The 15,562-nt window shown below is 42.1% G+C and overlaps 1 protein-coding gene across 11 annotated transcripts in view; it reads left to right on the forward strand.

The window, feature by feature from the left end:
- Window positions 1-15,562, forward strand: part of NRCAM (neuronal cell adhesion molecule) — a 258,429-nt gene that overhangs the window by 140,481 nt on the left and 102,386 nt on the right. For all 11 annotated transcript variants that reach the window (XM_030307737.1, XM_030307742.1, XM_032592377.1 and 8 more), the window contains exon 3: window positions 147-220. The gene's annotated coding sequence lies outside the window, so the exon portion shown is untranslated. The remainder of the gene's footprint in view (window positions 1-146; window positions 221-15,562) is intronic.

Below are 15,562 nucleotides of genomic sequence, written 5' to 3' on the forward strand. Positions count from 1 at the left end.
ATCTATTCATAATTTGTCTTTCCTTGCAAGGCTCCCCCGGTAATTGTGTTTCCCATCAGGGAGTCAGTTGGAGTTAATGTGTTGACAATCTGCTGTGATTGACGATGACTGTCTTGTTAACATTTCCCCCACTCTTCGACCCACAGGGCTACCCTAAGAAGACATTTGGTTTAAAGAATTAAAAGAACAACTTCTTCAGACAGGAAGACCTTCTTCAAAGGTAGGGGTTTGTCTTCTGAAAAGGTTTAAGTTAGTATAAAGGGAGTTATACCATAAAATGATCTGATTGTGTAATATTATTGCCATAATTAATACTCTTCAGTCCAAAGCGTATGATGAAAGATGGTAGGTAGGAATATAGATGCGAAAACATGAGTCATACTGCTTATCCAAGAGGATGGATCAAATATAAGGGGAGAAAACCAGCCCTTCGTGTCCTTCCATAGTAATGAGACTTTTGTTTTACTAAATCATGCATCATAAAGTTTAGCATATAGACACTAGAGTGAACACATTGCTAGTAAGCAATATGTTTCTGAAGGAATTAAAGATTTAAAAGGCTAAGGAATCATTTACAAGAAAAGAGTTTTCCTTTTGATTCAATCATGTATCAGAAAACTCTCCTGAGAATATACTTATCCGCACATGAATTTTTTGTTGTCTCACAATGAAGTCCATATAATACAAAAGTCTGTTTGGAAACTTTGAATATTACTTTGATATGTGCTTTCTGCTTTGTAAATCCATTTGCCACCCCCGCTGCCCACCACTTTCCCATTTCGGTCGGAATTATCAGCTCTAGAACTGTCTCTTCCCGGCCTGTGATGCCTTCTGAAAAGCCATCTTTTACAGTATTGAATTTGATGAAGGGTATCTTACTTGGAGATCTGGAACATAGTTCTGAGAACTCCATCTCATAAGGAATTTATGAGAGCGTGATTGTTCAGACACTTAGTCCTCTGCCTCATAGGTTTCATTTAATAAATAAAGAGACTCTCACGGACTTTAATTATGAAAAGAAGATTGTCTGCAAGATTTTGAGGTAGGAAAATCTTGCAAGCATGTTGTCTCTTGTCCTTGAGAAATGCCTAAATTGATCCATTCAGATGCCGTTTTCTGTCGAAGAGGAAATGACTCATGCCTCAGTTGAATTTGCTTCCATTGTGTTGTATTAAAACTGACTTCGTATAACTAATTACTATGGTGTTTCAAAACACCGCCAGAAATCCCCAAATCAGTAGCCTGGAAACTAAGAACGATGCTTTGTAAATCAAGTAGTGTATATTTTGTTCGGCTTGAAGAGTTCTTGAAAAGTGAAAATTAGTAAAGACTAACAAAAGTGCTGAGTTGGACACCTATGACCAATACCAAAAGAGCCTAGTTTTCTATCAATGGCTCTTTGAATAGAAACCTCCCTTCATTAATGTAAAATGACTTACTTTATAAAGTTTTGATACACCTATACACACGTCCTCCAACAAGTGTCTGTAAAATAACTCCTACAAGGTAAAACAATGGAAAAGTAAGACCCTTCCATGCTGACAGGGGCATGGAAGTCTGGATATGCCAAATCACAGTTGTTAGGAATTAGAAATCGTTAGTAACGTCGTTAAGGAACGTAGCCTACAAGAAATTGCTAGTGTCACTGGTAAATTACGGCAAGTTCTGTAGGTTGTAAACTGTGTGTACCTAGGGGAGATAGAAAGACAGCAAGACCGGGAGCTTATTTGTAAATGGTGGTTTCTAGTAAAAGGGAAAATACATGAAGACCAGGCAAGCGAAGGGACCACTGAAAAGGAGTGTGTGGTGCCCTTGAGGGGGGCCGTGGTAGAGTTCCCTAAAGGGGGTTCTCCGACTTTCAAGGGCACTCTCATGTGGTTTCTAGGGAAGTTTTCCTGGCTGGATGCACTGTGTTCTCTTCATTCATTGTGTGAGGGCTATTTCACTTAAAGTCTTCGAGAGGAACAAGCGACAATGTCGAATTCTACCTTTCGGGGTACATCCTCATTGATCTTTTTGGCCAGTCTTCTGTTAAATGACTGAAGTGAACTTTTCGTGGTCAGGAGCCACAGAAAGATCTCATTTTATCTTTGTGAAGAATTTAATCCGTTCGAAACTAAATACGGAGTGTCTTCCCCATTTCTTCCCCTCGTCTCCCTGAAACAAAGGCGCCCTGAAACTTCCCCAAATTCTGAAGCACTCTTGTATTCAGAATGTCCCCCGGCTATTCAAGAATTCAGCCTCTGACGTTGGAATAAGAAAGTTTTTTGTAGCTACTTGAGTGTTCAGTATTCTTTCCCACGTTCGCTGCTGTGCCGTGGTATCCGTGAGATGTGAATGACCACCACTGTGGTTTGTGAACCCACACTTCCACACCCACATCCTTCTTTCCGGAAAGTGCTACCCTTACTGATTGGTGTCCAGTCATGTAGAAAAACCGTGTTCACCTCCATCATTAACACTGATGTGTAAATTCTCGCCAAGGAAAAGAATACTCTCCATTTCCTCTGCCTGGTTTGAAAACCTTGGGCAAAGATGCAGGACAACTTGGGGCGCCTGGGTGGCTCAGTCGTTCCGTGTCCAGCTTCAGCTCAGGTCACGATCTCAACGGTTCTGAGTTCGAGACCCGCGTCAGGCTGTGTGTGGACAGCTCAGAGCCTGGAACCTGCTTGGGATTCTGTGTCTCCATCTTTTTGCCCCTCCCCTGCTCACGCTCTGCCTCTCTCTCTCTCTCTCTCTCTCTCTCAGAAATAAATAAATAATAAATAAAAATTTTAATGCAGGACAGCCAATGATGGAGTTCTAACATGCGAAGCAGAGCAAAGAGGGGAAAATGCCCCCAAAATCACTGTGTAGAACTGCTTTTCCATGCTGGCATTTGTGTTAGTGTGGTCCTGGTTGTAACTATCATAAGTCTGAAGAAGAATTGTGCCCTGTTCCACTTTAAGGCACGTTCCCATTTGGCGAGCTGTATAAAAAGGAAAATCTGACAGGCTATGGTAGTGATTAACGATTGGATTAGGTTGATGTTTCAAAAGCTGTTCTTCCCCTTGGCCTCACCGTACTAACTTCTACAAAATTATGTATATACATTAGGAGAAGGGTATTGATATTCTGAGTAGATAATAGTAGAACGGATCACAGTAAAAAGACTATCTTATAATTAAGTTGATTTGTGAATGTGCATCAATATTTTGTCACAAAGCACAAGGGGATCACTGTTTTTAATACTGTTTAACAATAAAGAGATCTATCAAAGGGTGCCTGGGCGGCTCAGTCGGTTAAGCATCTGACACTTGATTTTGGCTCAGGTCATGATCTCACGGCTCCTGAGTCTGAGCCCCGCATCGGGTTCTGTGGTGATGGCACGGAGCCTGCTTGGGATTCTCTCTCTCTCTCTCTCTCTCCCTCTCTCTCTACCTGTCCCTGCTTGTGCACTCTAAATAAATAAATAAATAAATAAATAAATAAATAACTGAAAAACAACAACAACAACAACAACAAAGAGATCTATCAAGGTTTGTCCTCCAGCATCACTGGAAAGCGCCGAAGTTTTGTCTCTTGTTAGTGGACACCAGGCAACTGTGAATGAAGCACATGAATGAAAAGCTCTCGGGGAAGCCTGGGGCTGACGAAAACCAAGCCAGGGATCTCAGTCTAAGCAAAGGATAGTCACCTCTTTATGGTTTGACACCGGCTAGAGCTGACCAGGAATTTGGTCAGCTAGAAAACCAGAAGGATCTTCTCTTGCCCTTGCTGCCTTCCTCCCTCTTCACCCTGACATACGCTGAGGGCCAGGGCCAGGTGTCAGCGCGGTGCCCTCGGTTCTTGAGACCTTAGCACAAGTGGACAGACCCTGCCTTGTGATCGCGGCCACCTTGGGCATGGAATGTTGGCTCCGCACCGAAGTGCCACCTTCCTGGAAGCTGAGAGAGAGAACATTCCGTTTCTCCATCCCGGCCTTCTCCGCACTTGCCATCACCATGCGGAGCCTGAGTAACTCCCCGTGACCTGTGGTCAGGGGAAAGCATATTACATCTCACCCGCAGAGTTTCTGTGGGGAGGCTGAATTCTAATACACGTCCCCATGTTTATCTCCCAGGTGTTATGGCATCTGTGATAGAGATGCCTTTATTGATTACGTTCCTTTTACCCCTTGCATCCTGATCTTCGTAATTCACAGGGGATGCAACCATTTGTCTCTGGAAACCCACCCTAGACCCCCTCCCACTACCCCGGCTGCTCAGTCTGATGGCTGCCTCCGAAGGCTCAGAAGGGTACCCGAGGAAGGACATCTGGATTCTCTCGTGGGAGGTGGAGGGAGGGGGCGATCAGACAAGGGTGGGAGAGAGGTGAGAAAGGTCACATCGTGTTTGTGTGGCTGTGACAATCATGCCCGTTGTCAGTAGTGGGAACCCTGCAAATGTCCTGTGTTCTTCCCCTCTGCTTCCCTCTGTGGTCTGGTGGACAGAAAGATCTGCTTGGGATCTGGAAGGAGAAAATTGCCTGAGTCACTCCCCATATAGGAAATGTGTAGCGACTTAGTGCTTGTACACCAGAGGGTTGGTGCGGTGACCTTTGCAAATAGCTCTTTGCAGATACTTACTGGGTCAGATTTGTTCTCCCTGGTGCGCTCGTGGCTTAGTTTTAAATGTTTAAAACACTTCGTTTTAAACGTTTAGAGGTAGAGCAGGTGGTGAGGTGAGGCCAGATCAACGGGACTTTAACTTGGGCGTTCACTGAAACGACCAGAACCTAGAACCGTCCCACTAGGGCGGGGGTCATTGCCCTGTGACCCTTGTTCCCAGCAAACACAAGCTCTGCCGCAATAGCTCTGCCCCTGAGAGGAAGCCTGTTCAAAATGATAATTAGAAATGGTATTCCTCGGGGCGCCTGGGTGACTCAGTTGGCTGAGTGTCCGACTTCGGCTCAGGTCATGATCTCGCAGTTCGTGGGTTCGAGCCCCGCGTCGGGCTCTGTGCTAACAATTCAGAGCCTGGAGTCTGCTTTGCATTCTGTGCTTGTCTCCCTCTCTCTCTCCCTGCCCCTTCCCTGCTCATACTCTGCCTCTCTCTCTCTCTCTCTCTCTCTCTCTCTCTCTCTCTTTCTCTCTCTCAAAAATAAACATTGCAAAAAGATTTTTTTAAATTAAAAAAAAAAGGGCATCCCTCGTTCATTCAGAATTATGATCTTTATGTCCAGCAACCTCATGACCAAAATTAATGTTTACTGAACATTCTGGACTACCACCAACCGAGTGGGATAACACCAGAAAGCCTTGGAGTGTTCGGGCCCACAGGCTGCGCACACAAAGGTAGAAATGTGTGTCTAAACTGCGGGTGCTTTTATCAGACCCTTCCTTCCAGCATCTGGACATTTCATCCCTGGCTGCTTTTGGAGGGAGTCGAATCCTGACAGGACGGTTATCTAGGGAACTACCCAGGAGGAAAATGAAGCCCAGTGTGGAGCAGGAAGCCAGGCCCAGGCCCCTGCTGGTGATGCAGTATGTTGCTGTCACATCTGACTGCATACACAAATAGATGCTTAGGCTATTTTTTTTTTTTAATTTTTAATTTTTTTTTTTTTTTTTTTTTTTGCTTTGCTTGGCTTTGTTTTGTTTTATTTTGCCTTTTCACGACAGCCTCTGTTTTGCGAGGCAGAGAAAAAAAAATCTCTAGCGAGGCTTCGAGTTTTCATATCTGCAGAAGGCGTTTCTTACGGCTTTTGTCTAACTTAGCTGGTCTGTAAAGCGTCTTTGTTTCTGGTTGACTGTTGCAGACGGCAAGTCCATAAACTAGCACGAAGACAGGAGAGAATGATTGCTATTGAAAGAGTCGAGTAGGATATGGTGGTGAAAAGGGTTTTGTCTCTGGCGGCACGGAGCAAATCCACATTCATATTGCTGCCTTCGCGTTCGTTAGCATGCACGGTTAAACAATAGGGCAGGCCAGCCGACGTGGTGGCGTTGATTAATGCATTCCTTGAACGTGCTGATTAATGTGTTCCTGCCGCACGTCCTAAGCCGAGACTGCACCTGAGGTGTGCGGGATGGGCCTCCTCGCCGGCGGCTGGGTGACTCGCATGGGGCCATGTGCTCATGGGCCTTGCGTGTGTACGTTTCACACCGGTGCCGTTGCGAATACAGCCACAGATCTAGCATACTTCTTCCGGAAATACTGGCCTCTCACAAAAGCGTTCTGCCCTACAATCTAGCCAGAGACTCTATATAAACTGTGAAGTTCATAGAAGGAATGCCCTTCCGGCTGAACAAGGGCTTGGTGCCATCCGCGTGTCCTGTGGATGATCCCACCCTGCTTTTTCATTTTTGTCGTTCTCAACGTTTTTGTAAAGGGAAAAGGCTGAAAATACTTAGAGAGGGCAGTTTTCACTTGAATAAATGCAGGAAGATATATGCAGATGGACACTTGGTGAACTTGGCATCTCGGTTGGACACCTGCTCTTTCCAGGGACAGGGATTCCCATTAGCCCAGCGAGGGTAATTCCCTTTCCAGTCGGCTTCCTTTGGGGCTGTGACTTTCCTTGCTGTATTATGGATTCCATCAAACCACTTATTTTTTCCGTAGACGTTTCCAGAAGGGCTCATCTCTTTGGGGTTCTGCCTGGCTAATGGTTCGAAACAGATGAGCCTGTGAAAATTTTTATTTGATTAGTATCTTTTAGTTGTTTATTTGAGACATAAGAATTCTATTGCTACTTGAAAAATTTTCCGATCAACCCTACAATTCTCAGCAAGATGGCAAAAATGATGAGAAAGCCATGTTCTCAAATGATGTGAGAATGTCTGAATGTAGAAGAAATGGTTCAGTGGTATTGCCCGCTGTGGCTTGAGGGCTCCAGCTAGGAGGCATTTTTCTTTAATGCTTATTTACTTTTGACAGAGAGAGAGAGAGAGAGAGAGAGAGAGCGCACGTGAACAGGGTAGTGGTGGAGAGAGAATGAGACAGGATCTGAAGCGGACTCTGCACTAGGAGTGGAGAGCCCAGTGTGGGGCTCAAACTCACAAACCATGGGATTATGACCAGAACCAAAATTAGATGCTTAACAGAGTGAGCTACCCAGGCACCCCTATGGGTCATCTTAATAGAGGAAATTATCAGTGCTATTGAGAAAAGCTACTTTCAACTTTGGAAAAGCCAAGTGAACGAGTTCCTCCTGAGCAAGTGGGGCCTTGTGTATGAGAGAATTACCATATGAAACTATGATATACAGAAGTGGTGAAGTCACCAGTATTTATCCCATTTAATTATTGGCATGAAATTAATGGCGAAGGATGACATTCTGAGATTTTCAGGAATAAGACTTGAGTGAAGATGCTTTATTCCATTTAGACTTAGTAATGACAAGACCATTCTAAGGTCTACTTTGGCGGTTCATAGAATACGTGACTTGTGTTATTTGCCTAATGACATCTAACCCCCAATCTACTATGTTTTAAAAATGCTTAGTTATGTCTGTCTCACAAGGAATATCTGTTGAAAATAAAGAAGTAAAATACCAAATCACTCCCTCGGCATTGGTATACATAAGCTTCTCGTTTGAAACTCGAGGGACACAGAATATGTGTTTAAATCCTTATAATGATGTGGAAGGCATATTTGGGCAAACTCATCAATTTGATTTTCAGAGGCCCTTTAATTATATGATACGTTTCAAAGAGAAATGCACCAAAATAACTAAGAGGGGCTTCCCATTTGTGATTAGACATGCATTTTCTTAGTGTGCTTCAGTTCCACAAGAATTGAAGGCGTAAACAAAGAGAAGCAGGGAACATGATTAATCCGTTTTTCTGCAAAGCTTTTGATACTGTACTGAATAAAAGCTTTGCTGACAGAAGCTGTTAGCCTGGTGAAGGAGAGGCCATAGGAACAGGTTATGAAAGGAGAGAATGGAAAACAGAACAATCCACATGGAGGAGATCATGGGAAGTGGTTTCTGCAAGTTTGTATTTATTTTGTTGTCACTAAGCACAGAAAACACGTAGTTAAGGTAGTTTCTTAAATGGCTTTGTTCCTGGGGGAAAAGAAAAAAATAAAGCAAAACAAAAACAAAAAACCAAAAACACTGAGAAAGAATTTAATGAATGTAACTAGGCAAAACTACTGTAATTAAATTATCCAAAGGACCTGGAAAATGCATCTAAGTTCCAGGTATCCTGTAAAATATTTCTTTGTTGAGTACCATTTCCCTGTTTTAGAGAATCCAACTACAGATATGGTTTAATAGTTTTTTTTAAAAAAAGGTCTTCAAGTTGATTTGTTGTGCAAAATAATAAATTATCTGGTACATATTTTTGAAGGCTCTTAAAAGTGCTCGTGCCATAGAAGGAAAGGAAAAAAATAAATACGTCTTAGACAGCCTCGTGCACCATCCTGGGTACTCAGTTCATGCTCTGTAAACATTTGTTAAATGAAAATGAAATACCAGTTATGGACCAAAACCAGAAATCGTCCCTAAAGAAAACTTTGTCCTTGATTTTCTCTCTAGGTCTCTGGTTACCCAGAGCCACTTTATGGGCAATCAATAGGCATTTTCATTTTCCTGAAAACAAACCTTTGAACACTAGGATTTTTTTTTCTGTCGAACAATACACAAGTTCAGTGAGAAAGTAGATTTCAAATATCTACGTTATAATAGACTGATTTGTCTAATTTTTATTACTGAAATATAGCTGCCTTGATCCAGTAAATGCTGGAGTGAACATGGGAAGGGCCTGGAAAGATCTTTGTTTGGTGAGCAACTAGAAGACTTTCTTTTATAAAACACCTTCTCCTCAGCTGAGAGTCAAACACAGTTCTTCACTAGTAGAATGTTCAGTAACACTGAATGACCTATTGGGCCATTGCCGACATCTGAACCTAGAATCTCACCACTTTATTGAGAATAAATCAAAGTTTATTCTGTAGTTATTTAGGCTTCATTAATACAAATAAAATACTACTTATGAGACTTACATATAGTAGGTCTGGTGACCATCTTCATTAATAAACATTATTGGTTGCTTTTTCTATGTAGGGAACCATGAGAAGTTCTGATAATGCAGCCTGCATTATAAAATATGGCTCATGCCCTCAGTGACTCATACCCTTTAGTTATATACATATAAATAGACTGTTCACATGCACACGTATGTGGTAGGAATACACATAAAAAGAAAGCACAGAGTAGCATTATTGACTGTTCAATGTACAGACTGAAAGCGCTCTGGGAATTCAAAGGAGCAGTGACCAATCACTAGATGGAGATTGACAAAGATTCAAATCATGCCTGATTTGAACTTGAACTGATCATTGAAGGAAGAATGGTTCTAAAACTAGTCCAGAAAAATTAAATTGAGTGGGGGAAACAGCCAAGTCTTGAGCAGAGGAGGGAGAGATTGCCATGTAGTATTTACATGGCAAAAGGAAAATAGCCACTTTATTTTTTTATTTTCTATTAAAAATTTTTTTTAAATGTTTATTTTTGAGAGGGAGAGAGAGACAGAGTGTAAACCAGGGAGGGGCCTAGAGAGAGAGACACACACACACACACACACAGAATCCGAAGCAGGCTCCAGGCTCTGAGCTGTCAGCACAGAGCCCGACACAGGGCTCAAACCCATGAACCACGAGATCATGACCTGAGCCGAAGTTGGACACTTAACCAACTGAGCCACCCAGGCACCCCATGGTAAACCACTTTAAAGCAGAAAATAGACCTAAGAAAGGAGCAGCTGAAAGTGACTTTGGAGAGGTGTTTGTTCCTTCCTTCTTTCTTTAATGAATGAATAAACGTTTGTTCATTCTTTCATTCATTCTTTCATGAGCTGCTGTATTTCAGATATGATCAAAGGGTCACAAGCAAACTATACATGAATTGCAGTGTGGTGTAATTAGCCCCAAAAGAGTAAAAATTACATATATGTGTATATATTTATGTCTGTGTCTATATACATATAAAGGTGTAATGTTGATACAGAGGCAAACGAGATAGCTTTGCAGGCAAATCCTTGAGCAAGAACACTGAAGATGAGCTGGCATCTTGAGGCAGACGTGGAGAAGGACATCCCCGCTGTGGGAAGAGGCACAGTAGATACCACTAGAAGCCTTGCGGTTGATGCACTCACTTCAAGTGCACTGGTGTGACCCAAAATGAAGACATCAGAGGTACTGTGAAGGCACGATGGAGAGTATTGTCTGGACCAGGAGTTTGGGATAGCTCGTGGGATCTTATGTAAGGATCGTGAGTAAGGGAGTCACATGATCAGATCTGAGTATAGAACAGATACCCTGGTGACTGTATGTAGCACAGATGGGTGAAACTAGAAGCTGGAAACGCACAGGAGGTGAGAGGTGATGAGCTGGGGGAGCCTGACACAGGATCCCAGTGGAGAAGACACCTCACAGTGTATTGAATGGACCTGTATGCCAGTTAGGAACGAGAAATGACAAAGAGCCAGACCTGACCTCTGGCTTGAGAGATGGGGTGGATGGCGGTGCTATCAGGCAGAATGGAAAAGGCAGAAAGGCTGCTCTCGAGAAGAAGATAGAGTTCTGTTGTAAATACGCTAAGTCTGAAACGCGTGATTGTGAATATACTGCGCTGAGTTTGAATTCTGTTCACTTATGAACCTGTCACGTTCTTGAATGAGACGTGACGTCTGCCCAACCATTGTTTTGAGAAAGTTCACCTGACATCAGTATTTTAGGACACTTTAGTGAAAGTCCATTAAAGATGAAGAAAGCAGGTAGGTGAGTAGTGCTGGGGTGGCCGCATGAGGACAGAGACCCCAGAATGAGGAGAGAGGCCCGGAGAATGACAAGCAAACATGCCAGGAGTCATTGCCTTTCGTTGTCTTGTTTAAATTTCACTGAGCCTTTGCCCCGTTGTTCACAAACACAATCTTCATGGAGACATCTCTGCCTTAGGTGAGCTTCCTCTCTGGAGCTCAGAGACCTGGGTGGGCAGCAGCGAAAGGCGGTCATCCCAGGTTGTCCTCGGAATTAGGATGCTTGTTTGAGGAAGGGGGAGTGGTTTCCCCCAGACCACGTGCGAGAAGAATTAATGCCATCAATCATGTCCAAGAGAAGAACTGGCTGTAGAAACCAAAAGGTCAAAAACTCTTATTAACCGAAAGACCTAGAATGTACACAATTCAGACTGAAATGACTTTCTCAGAGAGCGATCTGAACAAAGAAAATTTTGCCAAGGGCAAAGCTGAAGGAAAACAGTACATAGCATTCCCAAGGGTCACTGGAAACATTTTTTTGAAGCAATAACATGAGACAATATGTCATTATTACTAAGCAGACAAATTTGAGCCCAGCATAAGGGGAAAGAGCTGCATTGTTTGTTTCTCTTTCTGTTCTTGCTGTGTTCCTGGTGGTGGCTTTGTTTGTCCCACGGTCACTATTGGAAAGGGTGCTCAGTTTGACACATGCCAAATGACTGAGGTGGTATTTCCACGAAACATTTCCATTTTAATAATTCTTTCATATTTGTAGATGAAAAACGGCTTAACCCTAGGGCATGTGCGAAGATGAATCACAAGGCTCAGAAATTTTGTCCTCAAGTGATGCGTTGGCCGCAGAGGGAATTCATGTGTACTCACGGACAAATTCTGGCATAATTAATGCCTCAAATCATAATTTTAAATGCCCAAATGATAATTTATATTCATAAATTTTTTATTTTGAGCTCCTGGGTAATCAAAACTCATACCACTGTCCATTCATCTTCTATGCAATCAATCACATGGAAAAGAACTATCGATTTTTAAAAATAGAAAAATTACCTGATTTTCCTCTTATTTCTCATCTACACAGGATAAGCAGAGAAAAGTCTCCAAATCTGATGTGTCACTCCTTTCATTTAATCCAGGCTCGTGGCGTGAGATAGCCAACAATCGTGTGGTTCATGCAGGGGTGGGGGGCACCCAGCCTGCTTCTCTTTTGTAGCTGAACCGTGTCTAGTCTTGTTCCTAATGACCCCTGAGTGCCTCATACCAACTCCTCATTAGTTCCTGTTCTAGAAGTCACATTGGTGACCCAAGTGGGCCATGGAACCTATTTTCTGGAAAACTATCTAATACTTTAAAATTGTTCTGTCAGTCTTGTGTGTGGCAAGATGCTTCTGATTTGTTTTCCACATTTTACTTGCCTTGTTTTCAATCTGGCTGGCCTATAACACACTTCGGCACCTGTAGTGAAATTACATTTATCCTCAGTCCACAATATGTTTCCTGAAAAAAAGGAATGGGAGATGTTTGTTAGGATATACAATGGCACTCTTTTTCAAATTGTTCAAATGATACAGAATTCTTTGCCAGTGATGTTAGAGGGTTCATTACAATTTAAATTCATTTTTTTTCAATCAAAAGTATGCTTTCTCTTGTTGGCATTATATAGCTTCTTCATTGTAATTAATGTTTTACGTCTATAGAATATGGAGAATCTTCTGCTGTTCCCTTTTTTATTTTTATAAAGAATTATTTTTAATGCAATTTTATGAGTTACCGAAATCGAGTTATATGAAATATACAATTCAATGGAAGTACAATTTGTTTCCTAAATAAAATGTAAAATAAAGCAATTTGTTTCCTAAAAAAGAGTTTTTGTTATGAGTTGACAGTATTATATTTTGGCCAAAAGTATTTGAACTTAAAGACAATTCTTTTTCTTGCCTGTTCCCCAGTGTCACGGATGTGATGCTTGGGGACAAGGCATCAGGCACAGTGCATGTAGACTAAAGGTCTTAGGAGATTAAAAAAAAAAAAAAAGACATTCTTTTTCACTGTTGAGCTTCTATTGACTCATAAGGCATTTTAGTACCACAAAATGAGCACCATAATTTCAATTTTACAATACATTTAAAGAGAAAAAAAAACCCTCTATATTGTAAGGCCAGATTGGATACAAATTTTGTTTCCCCCTGGTCTGTGTGCCTCAACCAGGGTAGACCTTGGCCGTTCTTCTCTGAAATTACTCATGTGGCCTGTTCCTGTTTCAGTGTTGCCCCGAGGTGAACCTGACATGGAGTAAGTCATTTTCTTGAAAGGTCTCAACTTACCCAGGGATACATTTGTCTAATGCTTCTCTGTTTTGTTTCCTACGTGTCTGACATGATGGCCTTTTTAGAAAATAGATGTTTGTTGTAAAAATAGCATCTGGGATCCACTAAGGCCATATTCCATAAAGACAAATTAGTTTAATTTCATATATTTTAATGTCTTCCCAATGGTGATGGCCCTTTTCAATATTTAATAAGGTAAAATTAACACAATGTTACAATAACAGTTGACAGTAATCAAAGCAGTGTGTGTGTGTGTGTATGTATATATACATATATATACACATATATATGTATATGTACATACATATGTGTGTGTGTGTATACATACATATATATACATATATGTATATGTACATATATATGTATATATATATGTGTATATATACATATATATATATATATATATATATATATATAAAGGTTTGTTTGTTTGGTTTAAGTTTATTTTATTTTTTATTTTGAGAGAGGAAGAGAGAGAGAGAAACCCAAGCAGTGTTAAATTTGTACGCAGACATTGGGGCGCCTGGGTGGTGCAGTCGGTTAAGCGTCCGACTTCAGCCAGGTCACGATCTCGCGGTCCGTGAGTTTGAGCCCCGCGTCAGGCTCTGGGCTGATGGCTCAGAGCCTGGAGCCTGTTTCCGATTCTGTGTCTCCCTCTCTCTCTGCCCCTCCCCCGTTCATGCTCTGTCTCTCTCTGTCCCAAAAATAAATAAACGTTGAAAAAAAAAATTTTAAAAAATAAATAAATAAATAAATAAATTTGTACGCAGACATTGATATATGACTAGTGGAACTGAATGTTCCCACTAAGACCTATTCTGAAAACCATTATGTTCGACTGTAAAAACAGTCACCACTGATGAGACTTACCAAGTGCCAGACATGTTCTAAGCACTGTCCACATCATTCTGTAACTGTCTTCATTTTATAGATGAAGTAACTGGAGTTCACGTAGCCAGGAACATACGGCCAGTGAATGGCAGAGCAGGGATTCAAACCAGGTTAGTCTAATTCCAGAGCGATGTGCTTCACCACCCACACCTCTGTCTGAGTGGGAGATGTGCCCACCAAGTGCTTAATTAGCTCACAAGGGAAGCCCTTGGCCTTGGAGCTCTGGTCAGTGTGCTGTGTGTACATGACAAATAAAGTCTCATATGGAAGTCAAAGCTATTACCCTGCCGCCCATTCACATCAAATAATAAATCTGAAGGCTGTCACGGCTGTTACACTGCACCTGTGGTTCTAAATATCCATTCCACGTTCATGCACCTTGTATGGAATAAATGTCTGCTACAGAAAGAGAAAGAAAAAACAACTCTAGGCCAAATGATGCAATATGGTTGGAAATGCCTGTCTGCAGCAAGGTGGCTTCATAGTTCTGGGCATTCCTTTCGCTAGTGTGGCTGACCATATCTGGAACAAAATGTTTTTGGAATTTTGGTGGCAGTGTGGTTTGCTCGCAGGTATGACATTTGTCCACACTAATAGAACTTGCTTTTTGTCCCTTGTCGTCCGCTGACACCTCTCCCTTCCTAGAGCTCTTCCCCGGGAACCTCTGTATGTGCCCTTCACACAGGATTTCAAGGGCGGATCACTGTCTGCTGCTTCTCAAAAGAAGTGACCTGAGAGGCGCCTGGATGATTCAGTCGGTTAAGCGTCTGACTCTTGGTTTCAGCTCAGGTCATGGTCTCACGGTTTTTTGAGTTCAAGCCCCAAGTCAGGCTCTGCACTGACAGCGTGGAGCCTGCTTGGGATTCTCGCTCTCCCTCTCTCTCTCTGCCCCTCCCTCCCTCTCAAAAATACATAAATAAACTTAAAAAAACAAAAAGAGAAGTTACCCGATACGTGCTTTAGATGTCACTTCCTCCTACTCTTTACCTGGCTTCTTCCCATCCTGACCTAGTGTTTGTATTTTAACAGAAGAATCTAGAAAATAAATGGCCTTGAAGATCTAAAGGAAGGAAAAATAATTCATCTCTTTAGACCCAAGTCGTATAATCCCACACTGAGCTTTTATCCATTTTGGACAGGGGAGCCTGGCCCCACAGATCCCTTACATCACTACACAGTAAAACTATCTACTCACAAACCTCCTGCTTCCTTAGATTTTAATAATCTCAGTGAGGCCTTTTAGACAACGATCACAATAAACATGTACTTTTTAAATATGATCACCAGTCATAAAGGATGGCTTGGCAACGTGCGTTTTATTTAAATCTTTATTTCATTTTATTAATTATCTCTTTATTTCCAAGTGATTCATTCTGGATATTACTCACCTTTTTCTGTATCCTAATTAAGTTTGCATAAAGCCAAAGCTCTTACCCTGTCCTCGCCCTTATTCTTCTCCCCTGATTCTGCGCTTGGACCATTGGCCCCTTGACATCTCTTGAACAAGCCAGGCACGCTCCCACCTCAGGGCCTTTGCGCTGTGGTCTCTTCTGTCTGGAACACTCTTCCTATGTATGTCCCCATAGCTTGCTGCCTCTTCTTC

This window comes from Lynx canadensis, chromosome A2, assembly GCF_007474595.2.
Source record: "Lynx canadensis isolate LIC74 chromosome A2, mLynCan4.pri.v2, whole genome shotgun sequence".
NCBI lineage: Eukaryota > Metazoa > Chordata > Mammalia > Carnivora > Felidae > Lynx > Lynx canadensis.